Source organism: Microcebus murinus, chromosome 7 (assembly GCF_040939455.1).
Source record: "Microcebus murinus isolate Inina chromosome 7, M.murinus_Inina_mat1.0, whole genome shotgun sequence".
Lineage (NCBI taxonomy): Eukaryota > Metazoa > Chordata > Mammalia > Primates > Cheirogaleidae > Microcebus > Microcebus murinus.
The window spans coordinates 40,748,359-40,763,272 of NC_134110.1; the positions used below are offsets into that span (position 1 = coordinate 40,748,359).

Below are 14,914 nucleotides of genomic sequence, written 5' to 3' on the forward strand. Positions count from 1 at the left end.
TTATTCCAGGTAAGCAATTCTGATTCAACATTTGAAAATCAATGTAATCCATCACATCAACATGTTAAAGAAGAAAAATCATGCAATCATATCAATTGATAGTGAAATAGCTTTTGACAACATCCAATGCCCATTCATGACAAAAATTCTCAGCAAACTGGGAATAGAAGGAAACTTCCTTAGATTGATAAAAAAAAAATCTATCAAAAATAACCAAAAACAAAAGTATAACTAACATCATACATGATAACAAGAAACTAAATACTATCCCCATAAGATCAAGACAAAGCCTTCTCTCATCACTTCTATTAAATACTGTACTAGATATTATACCTTAAAATGAGAAAAGGAAATAAATGATATTCCGATTGGAAAGAAAGAAATAAAACTGTTTTTATTCACAAATAACATAGTTGTCTATGTGGAAAATATTTGACCCCAAACAAAAAGCAAACAAAACTTTTGAAAGTAGTTAAGTTATAGCAATGTCACAGAATACTAGGTTAATATAGAAAAGCCAATTTGTTTTCTATATAACAGCAATAAACAATTATTTTTAAAAAAGCATTTTAAAAATATTAACCACAATAGCACACACACAAAAAGAAATACTTGGGTATAAATACAAGACTGCTGCCAAATGACACTACACATAAGTAAATGAAACTTCACATTAATAGTTTTTTCCCATAGGCTTAGGTGTTAACAATTCTGATACCATTTTCATATATACTGAAATTAATAATGAATGAAGCAGATGGCAAACTGTGGGAGAAAAGGTTTTTCACTGTTGGAATGAGAGGTTAGTGAAAAGCAAGGAGAAGAGTCTAGAATAATCCAAGTTGGTAACAGGTTAGGGTTGGAGACATCACTATGAACTCATGTTTAGCTCAATATAGATAAGAATGTTTACATATAAAAATATTTAAAGATATGTGTATATACACTGGTTAGTAAACATAAGTATTTCCTCAACTCTGTCAGCTTAGTCATTGCCCAGAAGAAAGGACACCCCAATGGCAGCATCACAGTAGCAATGACGTCCAAGTAACACAGAAGCCAAATTTAAATGAACTCCTAATGGCCAAGGTCGGCATCATTTAAGCAACAAAGGAAACACACTAGTAAAATTATAACTCATACATAAAATCAGTATCCATGAGTAATTCATATCGATGAAAGAAAGAAAGGATAGGAGGAAAGAAAAAAATACACATGGGCAGGCAAATCTACAATGCAAAAAAATTTCCAAGTAATTTATGTAGATATTCCACCTTCAAGAGGGTGGGGCACAATTCTTCACTCCTCAAGTGTGGGCTGTACATAATGACTTTCTTCCAGGAGGCACGGTAGAGAAAGCAGCAAAAAAGAGCAATTTTACAGTGGATAAACCTGACACGCACTACCTTAGCCAGATAATCAAGGTTACCATCAAGAGCGGTATGTCACGTTTATAGTGCATATTCTTAATTCGATGTGATGAGTATGGCACTTTACCTCTGTGGTCTTCTCCCGAAAGACCCATAACCCCAGCCTAATTATGAGAAAAGCATCAAACAAATCCCAGTTGAGAGGCGTGCTACAAAACACCTGACCAGTATCCCTCAAAACTGTCAAGGTCATTAAAAATAAGGAAAGTGTGACAAACTGTCACAGCCAAGAGGAGTCTAAGATGACCTGACAGCTGAGGGTAGTGTGGAATCCTAAACGACAAGCTGGAACAGAAAAAGGACATATGTTAAAAACTAAGGAAATAGGAATAAAGGTGGACTTTAATGAATGAAAATTTGTCAGTATCGGTTTTTTAATTGTAACAAATGAACCACAAAAATGTAAAATGTTAATAACTGGGGTTAGTAAGAAGTACCTGGGAACTTTCTGTACTATCTTTGCAATTTTTCTGTAAGTCAAAAACTGTTCTAAAATAAAAAGTTAGCAAATACATAAACAAATAATAGAAATATTTTTCAAATGGTAAATGAAGAGAGTAGAGGTCATTGAATGCTGAAGAAAACTGGAGATGCCTAGCCCAAGGTGATCCAGCTAGTTCTAGCTGAATTAGAATGAGAGTTGAGATCTTCTGAGTGACTCCTGACCTAGCAGGATGAGGCAAAAGAATCAAAACAGGAAGAGATAATGAAATACCATGCTTAGAATATCTGCTTCCAAATGCAAACATAGAAGTCAGCTTACCCAGCCTTATGATTTATGGAGAATACTAATAAAGCTCAGATAATGACAATGTGCTAAGTGATGATGATGCCAACAGGAAGAAAGTGTCTGGAATATGTTTCTTTTTCAAATTATATGGGTTTTCTGGAGTTGGATTAAGCTATATTCAACATTCCACCCCCAGACCCTGTAGGAACTAGTTATATTATAGATATGAAATCTCTTTTCTTTGCCATCCTGTAAATGTTTCAAGATTTATAAAAAGGATTAAGTTGGCAAGGAGCTCAGGTTCACTGCTTCTGACATTGGATCTAATGATAGGTCTCACATGCTGGGCCTGTCAGGGACTGTACACTTTGCCTGTGTGACCTCATACAACCTCACAATACCACTACAAAGTCAAAATCTTCACACATGTTTTCAAGATTGAGTAAACTGTCCCTCTAAGAGGTCAGGTGACCTGACAAAAATGATACAAGTGAACTAGGATTGGAATCCAGGTATGTTTATTCAGAAATCAATGCCGCCTTTCCAATTCTATGAAATGAGAAAAGTTATTACATATATTTTTAAAAACTCTCTATGATGTTTTCATGTGCTAGGCATAATTCTAAATACTTTACAAATATTAATTTATTTAATACTCCTAATCACTTATTGGGTAAATATCATTAATGGCTCTGTTTTAGGAATAAAGGAACAGACTTCATCTCTCCTAATCTGACTCCTTTTCTAAAAATGTTATGTAAGCATCCTCTACAGCTCTGATAGTTACTGACTTGTTGATAAGCAATATTTCTCCAACATCAAACTCCCTAGACATATGCCTGAGACAAGGCCATGTTGAGGAATGGGTAAAATCATTTGAAATGGCACCCATAAAACTCAAGCCAAAACAATGGGGGAAAAGACTTACCAAATTTAATTTTTTTGGAAAAGTCATGGCAAACAGAGATGGCGTCAGCTGACATTTGTGCAAATTGCTATTTTAGTGCTCATTCATTTGAAAAGGGTGCCTGAAAATATTATAAAATGAAAGGATACAAAAAGCATCTGTCAAAAGTCTTTCATCTGATTACTCAACAAAGAAAAGATGGAGGAAAAAAGGAAGGAAGGGGAGAAACCGAGAGAAAAAAAGGACAGAAGGAAAGAAGATGAGAGAGATGAGTGAAATAATACTTGACCTAATAAAACCCTTCTAGAAGATAATGAGAGACTGAAAGAAATAAGCTAAATATCAACCAATGATCTTTTTTCCATCCCTAAGAACTGTGTGACCACTGTCAAGTAATCTCTAAATATCAGTCTCTTTACCTGAAAAATCAGAGCAATATCTACTTCATAGGATTTTTGTGTGAGGAGTAAACGAAGTAATGTATGTGAGGAATCTAATAGTGTGCCCAGAATATAGCAAGTGTTAAACAAAAGGTAATCCTTTGCCATCTACTCTTCCTCCCAGATGTCTCAATTAGTGGTGCACAAGCCCTGAGATGTGACTGTGCCTACTCCAACAAAGTGAGACTTGAGAACATAGTAAAAATGCAAACGGAAAACTTTATCTTGAACCATCACAACAAAAATAGTACTTTGATGGCCATCCTCAAGACTAGATGGAACCAGGATCTCTAGAATTATAGAAAAATGTGCTTCACTGCACTGAAGGAAATATTAGCAACTCCCAGCTAACACATCCTAACTATTTCAGGTTGCTTAAAACAATGACCAGAGTAGAAGGAGATTAAGACTGGCAAGTCCTCAATACTCTAAGCATTGTCAGCATGTAAAAAATGATAAATATGCCTTGAGAGTTCCTCACTGACATTGTTCAAAGTCGCATACAATATCAACATCAGTCTATCTTAGGTGTGAAACTATTAGAATTGTAGAGGAAAACACTGGAAATACTCTTCTGGACATTGGCCTAGGGAAAGAATTTATGAAGAAGACCCCAAAGGCAATCACAGCAGCAACAAAAATAAATGAATGGGATCTGATCAAATTAAAAAGCTTCTGTACAGCTGTCAGAAGAAACTGTCAAGAGAGCAAACAGACAACCCACAGAATGGCAGAAAATATTCTCAAGCTACACATCCGATAAAGGGCTGATAACTAAAATCTATTTAGAACTCAGGGAATCAGCACAGAAAAAACAAAGAACCCTATCAAAAAGTGGGCAAAGGACATGAACAGAAACTTTTCAAAAGAAGACAGAATAATGGCCAACAGACATATAAAAAAATGCTCAACATCTCTAATCATCAGGGAAATGCAAATCAAAACTACAATGAGAGATCACTTGTCTCCAGTAAGAATGGCCCTTATTAACAAGTCCCAAAACAACAAATGTTGGCATGGATGTGGAGAAATAGGAACACTCCTACATTGCTGGTGGGACTGCAAACTAGGTCAGCCTCTGTGGAAAGCAATATGGAGATACCTTAAAGCGATACAAGTCGATCTACCATTTGATCCAGCAATCTCATTACTAGGCATCTACTCAAAAGAACAAAAGTCACTCTATGAAAAAGACACCTGCACTCGAATGTTTATAGCAGCACAATTCACAATTGCAAAGATGTGGAAACAACTGAAGTGCCCATCAATACATGAATGGATTAATAAAATGTGGTATATGTATACCATGGAGTACTATTCAGCTATAAAAATCAATGGTGATATAGCACCTCTTGTATTTTCCTGGATAGAGCTGGAACCCATTCTATTAAGTGAATTATCCCAAGAATGAAAAAACAAGCACCACATGTACTCACCAGCAAATTGGTATTAACTGATCAACACCTAAGTGGACATATAGGAATAACATTTATCGGGTGGCGGGCAGGTGGCGGGGGAGGGGATAGGTATATATACAAATATATATATATGTGTGTATATATATATATATATATATATATATATATATATATATAATGAATGCGATGTGCACCAACTGGGGGATGGACATGCTTGAAGCTCTGACTCAAGAGTGGGGCATGGGCAACATACGTAACCTTAACATTTGTATCCCCATGATATGCTGGAAAAAAACTAAATTAAATTAAATTAAAAAAATAAAAAATAAAAAAATAAATTGTGTTCCTCTTTCCATTTATAATATGTAGCCTGTCTCCCAAGTGCAGATGACTGAGACTTTATCATTCAATGATTAACCTATTTACAAACAAGTGAATTCTTCCCTCTTTACATCCTTCAATCAGCATTTCTTTCATACTCATAATTATCAGAAAGACTTTGCTATTAAAGCTCTGTGTTCAAATTTCAGATCTTTTAGTTATTAACTTTAGTCACATTGTATTCTCTGGGCTTCAGTTTTCTAATTAAAAAGTTGGAGTTAGGAATATTCTCTTCTTAGTGGGTTAAATAAGTTAATATAATAAAATGTCAATCAAAGTGCCTCAGCACACAGTAGTTACTCAATATGTGGCAATTACTGACTTATTTATTCATATTATTATTAATTGTCATCTCTGAGTCCTGTTCCTTATTAATGCTCTTGAAAAACTCCATTTAGAACTCATAGTGCCCTATGCCTCAGACATAATGCCCAAAATCCTGCCTTTCTGCGACAGCTTGTAGTTTTCTAAATTACATGACTTCTGATCAAGTCTTTTTCCAATTCTGCACTTGGAAACTCATGCAAGATAAAAAGTCCTGTCATGGATCTGAGCAAACCTAAGAGATGGAAAGAAACATGCCCTCACCAACTTTGGAGACAGAGACGTGACTCTTCAATGTATCGGTTAATGATCAGAAAGAAGATGCCGGCAGCCAAGTAGACTCATTTTCAGATTACCAAATTATTCGGATTAATCATGAAGAATAGCCATGAAGAGAACTAAGAAAACCAAGACATTAAACGATTTGTGCAGAGGTGATATTCAGCACAGACCTGAGTACAGGTCACTCACATTGTCAAGAATAACATAAATGATGTAAGCATTCTAGACATTGAAGAGCCTATGATTCTGTTCATGCATGCTAATGAAATCTTTGAGATAATTAAAATGTCTTAAAAACTAGTGAGCGAGGTGTCAAAGCAGATAACTCAATAGAGATGTCAGCTTTCTGTATAACAGCCATCAAAACAGTGACGAAGATTTCAGACAAGAATGATCTTCTCTTTCCTCAGCCAATAGATGGAATGGCAGTGACTTGTTACCAGTATGTGCTCCACAAAGTGTAGGCTTTGAGAAAGGGAGAGGCAGGAGGAGAGGGTAGCTGAGCTGCTGTAAGAACAGTATCCCAGTAAACTTACCATGAACTACTGAGAAGATCTAGTTTTACCTCTCTTGCCTATGCCAGAAATAACTTTCGAAAATGCAAAAGTAATGCATGCTCTTCCCCTGATTAAAACTCCTCAGAAAAGTCACCTATCATGGGATGCATGGCCTTTGTGATCTGAACCCTCCCAATCTTCTAATCATGAAATGTGCAATTTTTCATGAGGCTTGCAGGCAAAACAAATTGATCTCCTGTTTCCACCCTCTGTCCATATCTGTCCTTAGCATTTCTCTGGGACATTTTTGGAAATATTCTGACCAAATAAGCTCATTCTTACAGGTTAAACCATGTATAATGATGTAATGGTTACTAGCATGGGCATCGGAACCAAATTGCACGAATATGAATGCCAACGTGGTAGTGACTAGTTGTGGTACTTTCGTCTGGGAAGTTAGCACTCAGATTCCTTATCAGTACACCAGATGTAGTAACAGTACCTAACTCTTAGGATTGTTAGGAGCATTTAATTAGCTAAAACATGTAAAGTGCCTAGTAAAATAAATGTTGATATTTCAAGTTTAACCAAGCACAGACATCACAGAGTCAGGTTGTTGCAGTAGTTTTATAGAAAGAACATGAACTCTGATGCCAGGAAAACTTAAGTTTGAAGCCCAGCTTCTCCGCTAACCAGCCGTTTGCCATTTAACAGCATACATAGCATCCTTGCCCCACTTTATCTATATACTGGAGATGAAAATACGTAGTTTTTCAGAGTTTGAGAAAATAATAGAATCACAGGTGAGAGTGTCTGGTGTGGCACTAGGCATATTACATTGGCTTGACAAATATTTCTTCCCTTTCTCCCTTTATGCCTCTAACACAGCACTAACCCATCTCATGGTAATCATGGCTTAATATAACCATGCCCCTATCGTATTGGGATATTTGGAAGAATTGATTTGAAATATCTGGAAATCTTCCTTGTATCTTTCACTGGTATATAATGGACACTTTGTGCATTTCAAAATAAATACAGGAAGACTTGGGATAGCACGTATAAATCAAAGAGTAAAAGATGTGAGAGCAGAACCTAGGATCTAGTCTCAGTTTGTGAGTTTTGAAGAAGTCACAACTGAAGTTTACCTAGTGTTTAAATGGAGTTAATATCATCCACCTTAAGGCAGTTATTGTCAGAGAAAACAAGGAAAAATGGTTGCAAACACATTAGCTAACATTTCTTATCATGTTTCCCATTTTGATGCCTGTATCTCTGTGAATTTGTTCACACTAAAGGAAAGCAAGTCACATCCATGCTTAGTTCTAAGAGAAGTAAACCAGAGGTACTTTAATGGTGTCCTGAAATGGCAACTCGCTTTGAGAAGGTAGGATCCTTACTCTTTGAGTATTTTTGCAGGGATTAGTATCAGAGCTGGATGTGAATCCAGCAACCTAAATGTCCCTTGATGGATGAATGGATAAAGAAAATGTAATATCTACATACAATGGAATGTTGCTCAACCTTTAAAAAGAAGGAAACTCTGCCATCTGCAACAACATGGATGAACCTGGAAGACAGTATGCTGAGTAAAATAAGTCCGAGAAGAACAAATACTACATGATCTCACTCATATGAGGAATATAAATATTCAAACTCATAGAAGCAGAGAATGAAATAATAGTTCCTAGAAGATAGACAAAGGGAAAATGAGGAAGAGTTGATCAAAAGGTACAAAGTTTAATTTATACAAAATGAATAAGTCCTAAAAATCTACTGTACATCATAGTGCCTATGGTTAGAAATACTGTATTGTATACTTTAAAACAATGCTGCTAACAGGGTAGATCTTATGACAAGTATTCTTATCTCAAAAAAATAAATATATAAGAAGAGCAAAGGGAAACTTCTAGAGATGATGGATATGTTTATGACATTGATTTGGTGATGGTTTAACAGATATATATTTATCTCCAAACTCATCAAGTTGTAGACATTAAACATTCATAGCTTTTTGTATGTAGACCTCATTAAAGTGTTTTTTTTTTTCCAATAAAAGAACTTGGAAGTCATCACGTCCATCCTTACAACAATAAAAAATCTGAACAAACTGAAAATCAATGACTTTTGTCATATCCATCAGAGAACTGCAGTCAAACAGCAAACCACCATGCTAAATCTGGAGAGTCAGGTGAATACAGAGAGTCATATTCTAAGAAAGGAAATAAAATTGCGTAAAATACTCAATTGAAACCAGAGAGGACAGAAAAATAGGGTAAGATAAACAAATGAAACAAGTGCAAGACCATCCAATGCAATAAATTCAAATCTATGTGAAAATAAAAATGACTACGTACTGGGCATCTACCCAAAAGATCCAATGACACTCTACAAAAAAGACGCCTGCACTTGAATGTTTATAGCAGCACAATTCATAATTGCAAGGCTGTGGAAACAGCCCAAGTGCCCATCAATCCAAGAATGGATTAATAAAATGTGGTATATGTATACCATGGAGTACTATTCAGCTCTAAGAAACAACGGTGATATAGCACAACTTATATTTTCCTGGTTAGAGCTGGAACCCATACTACTAAGTGAAGTTTCCCAAGAATGGAAAAACTAGCACCACATGTACTCACCAGCAAACTGGTATTAACTGAGCAGCACCTAAGTGGACACATAGGTACTACAGTAATAGGGTATTGGGCAGGTGGGAGGGGGAGGGGGCGGATATATACATACATAATGAGTGAGATGTGCACCATCTGGGGGATGGTCATGCTGGAGACTCAGACTTGTGGGGGGAGGGAGGAAAGGGCATTTATTGAAACCTTAAAATCTGTACCCCTATAATATGCCGAAATAAAAAAAATGACTATGATTGACTAAGTGCTAGCAGCCTGCCAGGAATTTTGCTAGGTTCTTCACATATATTATGTCCATTCCTCTAGCAGCCTCTGAGGTAGGTTATCTTTATCACTATTTTACAGATGAGAAAACTGAGGTTTAGGCAAGAGAAGAAATATGCCTGAAGTCTCACCGTTAGCATAAGGTAGAGCTGGGATTTGAATTCCCAAGTTGTGTTCTTTTTACCAGGCTAAACCATTGTCTCCAAGCGCCACACCAACTCCAAAGAACAAGTCTGTAAAATAATAGAGGGATATGGATTTAGATAAGTAGAAACACGCCATCGGACTGCATACCAACACATACTGTGGAATATGATTTAGCTCTAGCTTCCTGACACTGCCAGTCGCCCACTCTTCTGCTGCTATGACTGGTGGCTGTGGGAAGTCCAGGGGAAGTATGACGGAGGGCCCCAAGTCTCATGGGCTGCTATGTTCTCATTTGTCTGCAAGACCAGGACAAGGTAGTATTCTGTGATAGAATCACTGCCAATTGACATCTGCAACACTGAAATCAAATCTGCCCTTAGTTATTGTCCATTACTCATTTCAGCCACATGGAATGAGCACTTATTGAGATGTACAGCCCAATGCTAGGTCACGTGAACGGTATAATGATGAATACCATTATAACAATATTAAGCCCTTACATTTGTAAAGTGCTTTATGCTTAACAGAGAACTCTCATATACATGATCACACATAATCTTCATACACCAGTAAGAGTTAATTCATTATCCCTATTTTGCATATGGAGAAACATATATGTCCAAAGTCAGTATTTGGCACAACCAAGATGTGAACATAGAGCCTCTGTTTTCAGAAAAGTTAGCCAGTCCCTGACTCCCAAACAGTGTCCATTCCATGAGGAAGACAGAAAAATAATTTGAATGTGAGGGAAAAAAAGTTTTTAAAATTAAAGGAAAAATCTGTTACGGAAGATGGGGAGAGGAGAGCTGAATTAAGGCACAGTGTCTGCCATTGCATTCCTCTCCCTTCTCACACTCCTTTTCCACTGAGTTGGTGGCCTTATGCTATGGAAGCCTTGGTCATAACTGAAAAGGGCCCAAACTTTCCCGGCTGGAGACACCATCTACACTGAGCAAGTGCAGACACAATGCAGCCCACAGGGGACACCAGAAAACCATCAACAGCATCTAAAATTGAGAGAACTCAGATTGCAAAACTTATAAGGAAGAGGATCAAGATCAGGCGTCCTCAAACTACGGTCCACGGGCCACATGCGAGTGTTTTTGCCCATTTGTTTTTTAAATTCAAAATAATATATGTGCAGTGTGCATAGGAATTTGTTCATAGTTTTTTTTTTTAACTATAGTCTGGGTCTGGCCCTCCAATGGTCTGAGGGACAGTGAACTGGCCCCGTGTTTAAAAAGTTTGAGGACCCCTGATCTAGATAAAAACAGCCTCACAGTAAATTGAAAAGAAGAAGTCTGCATTCAAAACATGACCCTGTGACCCAAAGAGATCATGAGTAAATTAGTGTTGGTGAATTTGTCTGTTTATTAGACACAACTGTGAATAATTTATATCCAAGCCTTGGCAGGTGAGAGGCCATGCATCGATAGTGTGTGAACTCTGAGCAGACCTCTGGGCGGTCATCAGATGAGCAGTGAAAGATGGGCTTCTTTTGAGCCTGCTGGCTGGAGGTAGAGTGGAGACAGAATTCCTCACTCAGCTTCTTTTCTGCTCCTCTTTGCCCTTCTGTGTCTGGGGAATTGATTTCTGCATTTTCCATGGTGACTGAACCAAGTGTCAAGGCGCCAAGGGCCAAGGGTCCTTTGTCTTATGCCATGAGTACACCAACTGATATAATATCAATATTTGTTCTAATTGATTGTGGTCTATCTAATCCTCATCCTGAGATATAATGCTGACTCAAGAACAGAGCATGTGCAAGGATTTGGTGGGTTTGCCAAGCCCCTTCCCCACCTTATCTCACAAGTTGCTAACAACCCTGGGGAGAGTATTGAGCTACTTGTGGGTGAGTAGCAGTGGAGTCCATTTGATTAGCAGTAACAAGTGTCAGTAATAGGTGGGCAAAGAGAACTCCAAAGACATATAGGCAAGAACAGAGGTAGTAAGTAGCAGGGTACCTTTAGCTAGTCTGGGGAGTTCTGGAGGGCAGACAGGTAAAGAACATCCAAGACATTGTGTATAGGTAGTTTATGCTTGATGTCACTGCATTTTCAGCAATTCTTTGCCTGGGTAGTTTATATCTGTCAAGACTGGCACTGCTTACTTGTACAAATGAGACTGAGTTAATATCTAGCATTCCAGAAACTGTTACCCCACCTATCAAGGGAGTCATGACTTACTATAAGTCATAGGTCCCTCTCGAGGTTGTACCATTGTCTCTAGTGGCATTCTCAACATGCTCATGAAGTCTTTCTATAGTAGCAGATGGTCCCCATGTTTTCCCACTGGCTCACTCTGGGCTTGCTAGGGTCTTTGCAATATCTCTGGGAAATCCTTTAGTGCCCTTGGTGCCAGCAGCTCCAGCAAGCACACTGCTTGCTTCTGCCATTGATCCCAAGCATGGTCATTGCCACTTTTGCTCTGGAGGCTCAGATGTGAAGGTACAAAAGCTTTACGATGGACTTTTATAACAGAGTGGAAACACAGGTCTTTGGTGAAACCATTCTTTCCATTAAAAGAAAAATCATTTAAACATAATACTTCTTGGCTACACAGGAGTGAAACCTGAGTCTTCACGAAGACTAGGTTTGGAAACAAAGGCAGAATATAGACATCATGATGTGTTAAAGATTTTACTTCACCTCTCATGTTCAAGACTGTGTCACTTGAGCAAGTGTATCTACCCTGGCTTTTCCCTCAGGCTGACTTTTCTCCCAGATGCTCTTTGCTTACACAGCCCCCAGGGTCTTCCCTCATAGCTCTATGAAGACTCCTTTTCCTAGCCCTTAATTTAAGGCTTGGCTTGGTCATTGTCCACTAGACAAGGGTCTTTAACATGGGTTTATCATCTCCCAGGGGATCCATGGATAGAATTCAGGGGGTCTGAAGATAGAAAAATTATTTGTATTTTCATTAGCCTCTAAGTGAAATTGATCATTTCCCTTAGTTACAATTGTAGTTAACTAATCCTACCAGTATTAGTAGTCTTTGTGATTTGCCACCAATAGAAAGCACAAATATCTTCAATATCACATTACAGTTGTTGCTGGTGTCTCAACATTTTTACTAAGCCCTTCACCATTTTGTAACAATAGTAGTTATTAGGCTCACTGCTTGATCTTATTTCATAAGTTAATTTAAAAACATTTAAATAAAAAGCATTATATAACTATATTTCCATATGATTAGTTTCCCTGTAATCCTATGCATTTTATATTGTGCATGTAAGAACATTATTTATGTAAGGAGTTAATAAGTTTCACCAGACTGCCAAAAGTATAATGGTTCAAAATAGGTTGTGAACCTGGGATTTTTCTAGTCATAGTCCTGTGTGATGCTGTGATGCTTGTGCATGTCTCTATCAAAGAACTTTCCCAGTTTCTGTAACACTCCATTAAAATACCTGTCTCAGCAACTAGACCATGTGCAGTCCAGGAAAGAGACTGGGTCATATTTGTTTGAATTCTCCATCAAAGAACTTTCCTAGTTTCTATAACACTCCATTAAAATGCCTGTCTCAGCAACTAGACCATGTGCAGTCCAGGAAAGAGACTGGGTCATATTTGTTCGAATCCTTGCAGCATCTAGAACTGTGCTCAGGCTTTGGTAGGTGATCAATAATGCTTGCTGACTGAGCTGCTAAGTTTGTAGATGAATGAACAACAGGGCTTTTCAGTAAACATGGCTGGGCCTATATTTATGATTGTATTTTTTTCTCTTCTAAAGTACTTCTCTTGGGGAGGCCACATATTTACTCCTGTTTATCTTCCCTTGTTCAGAGTATTTCTTCAATCCTCTCAAGGAGCTACCTTCTTATTTACTAAATTACTACCAAGTAATTTAGTGCATAAAGTCAATGTCAGACTAGAGCTGTGACCCACCTTGGTCACTCAAGGACTTTAAGCTCAGCTCTGAGCGACTTTTGACAATTTCAAATGGATAAATAAACATCAAAAAATAAACTCACTTTTTGAGCGTGATGATCTAGTTACTGCCACAAGTGTTAAGATGTTTCATGCTCTAAAAAGAGTTCCAGAAGAGGAACACCCAAAATGTTCTCAGTAATGGCAACTTTGTGAAAATAAGTTTGTAGTTTCTCAAAGGGATCACTTTAAGTTGGCCAAAAACTTGCATAAATGCTAATGTGTTGATTACAAAATGACTTAATTTTCTGGCTCTCTGTTTCTATCTTGCAACAATCTTGAAGACATTTCAACAGTTCCCTTCATTTTAGTAGATAAGTCCTATGCTGTACTCAGAACTGGCATTCCAAACTTCCCCAAATACATTTCAATTTTTTGTTGCAATTTCTCCTTAAATGTAAGTACTGAGAGTCTAAAACTTGGAATGAAACAATCTATTTGGTATTTTACTGTTGTGCAGCATGTATTCAAATCCCTCGATATAGAATCAGAGATTTACATAATCATGAACTCTCCAAAGGGTGAGCATTGCACAGGCTCATATTAAAGATTCTCTTCCCTAATCAGTATTCTTTTACCACATACCAGACTGGATTAGATGCATCTATGGAGAATTACAAGGATCTGGAATGATGCTCTTCCATTAATACACCTTCTTTTACATTCCTCTGGTGTTCCAAGAATGAAAGCCACAGACAAATCTTTCTTGTAATGCTGCTTTTCGTTTCAGCCACAGAGGAAACAAACAGCACAAACACCAACAAGAAATAAAGGCCCCAAGAAGGTTAACGGTAAGAAGAGTTTTCCTCATTCTTCCCTGACCCTGGGCAGATCAATTGTAAAGATCTGTCCATTGGAGATTATTAAAGCTAAATAAATTTTGTAAAAACTGTTCCTTGTGAACTCCCTAGGTTTAAAGAAAACAACATTGATTTATTTGGTTTCCAAGCCAATAAGCTGAGTGTTAATCATCTTTCACAGCAGATACATCAAAGGAGAGAAAAGACATTATACAGAAGAAAGTCGTTACAACTTGAGATGTCTCAAAATCTCATCATACATCTAAACTCCTCAGCTGCATATGTATCAATTTGGATTTTCTTATTTATATAATGAGTTGACAAGCTCCTGGGGACCACCAGAATCTGGGTCTGTTAATTATCTAATATAATTATGGCAAGAAACATCTGTGCCTTTTCTCCTGCCCCACACGAGTAGAAACACGCACTTACACAGTAGGTAAGAGATATTATTGTTACTTTTAAAAATGTATAATGTTTAATCATCCTTATTTAAGTAAAAAAATAACAAAATCTCAGAGATTTAGGTTTTTCCATTTTTTAATGTTCAATTCAATGACTCAACAATTACATACTATGTGCTTTAGATACTTCCAAATGCAGAGAATAAAACTTGAAAAGTATTTGGGCCCCTGCTTTTGTGTAGATCACAGTATAGTGGGGGGAGTAAGTATATCATATGAACTAAGTGCTATACTTGAGGCGTAGAAAGTTCTA

General features: G+C 37.3%; 1 long non-coding RNA gene across 1 annotated transcript; it reads left to right on the forward strand.

Moving 5' to 3' along the window:
• The first annotated feature begins 2,600 nt into the window (after positions 1-2,600).
• LOC105882741 (uncharacterized) lies at positions 2,601-14,581 on the forward strand. The gene is made up of 3 exons (XR_002224470.2): positions 2,601-2,672; positions 14,128-14,188; positions 14,379-14,581. It is a non-coding gene; the product is annotated as an uncharacterized LOC105882741 (long non-coding RNA).
• Positions 14,582-14,914: the final 333 nt, after the last annotated feature.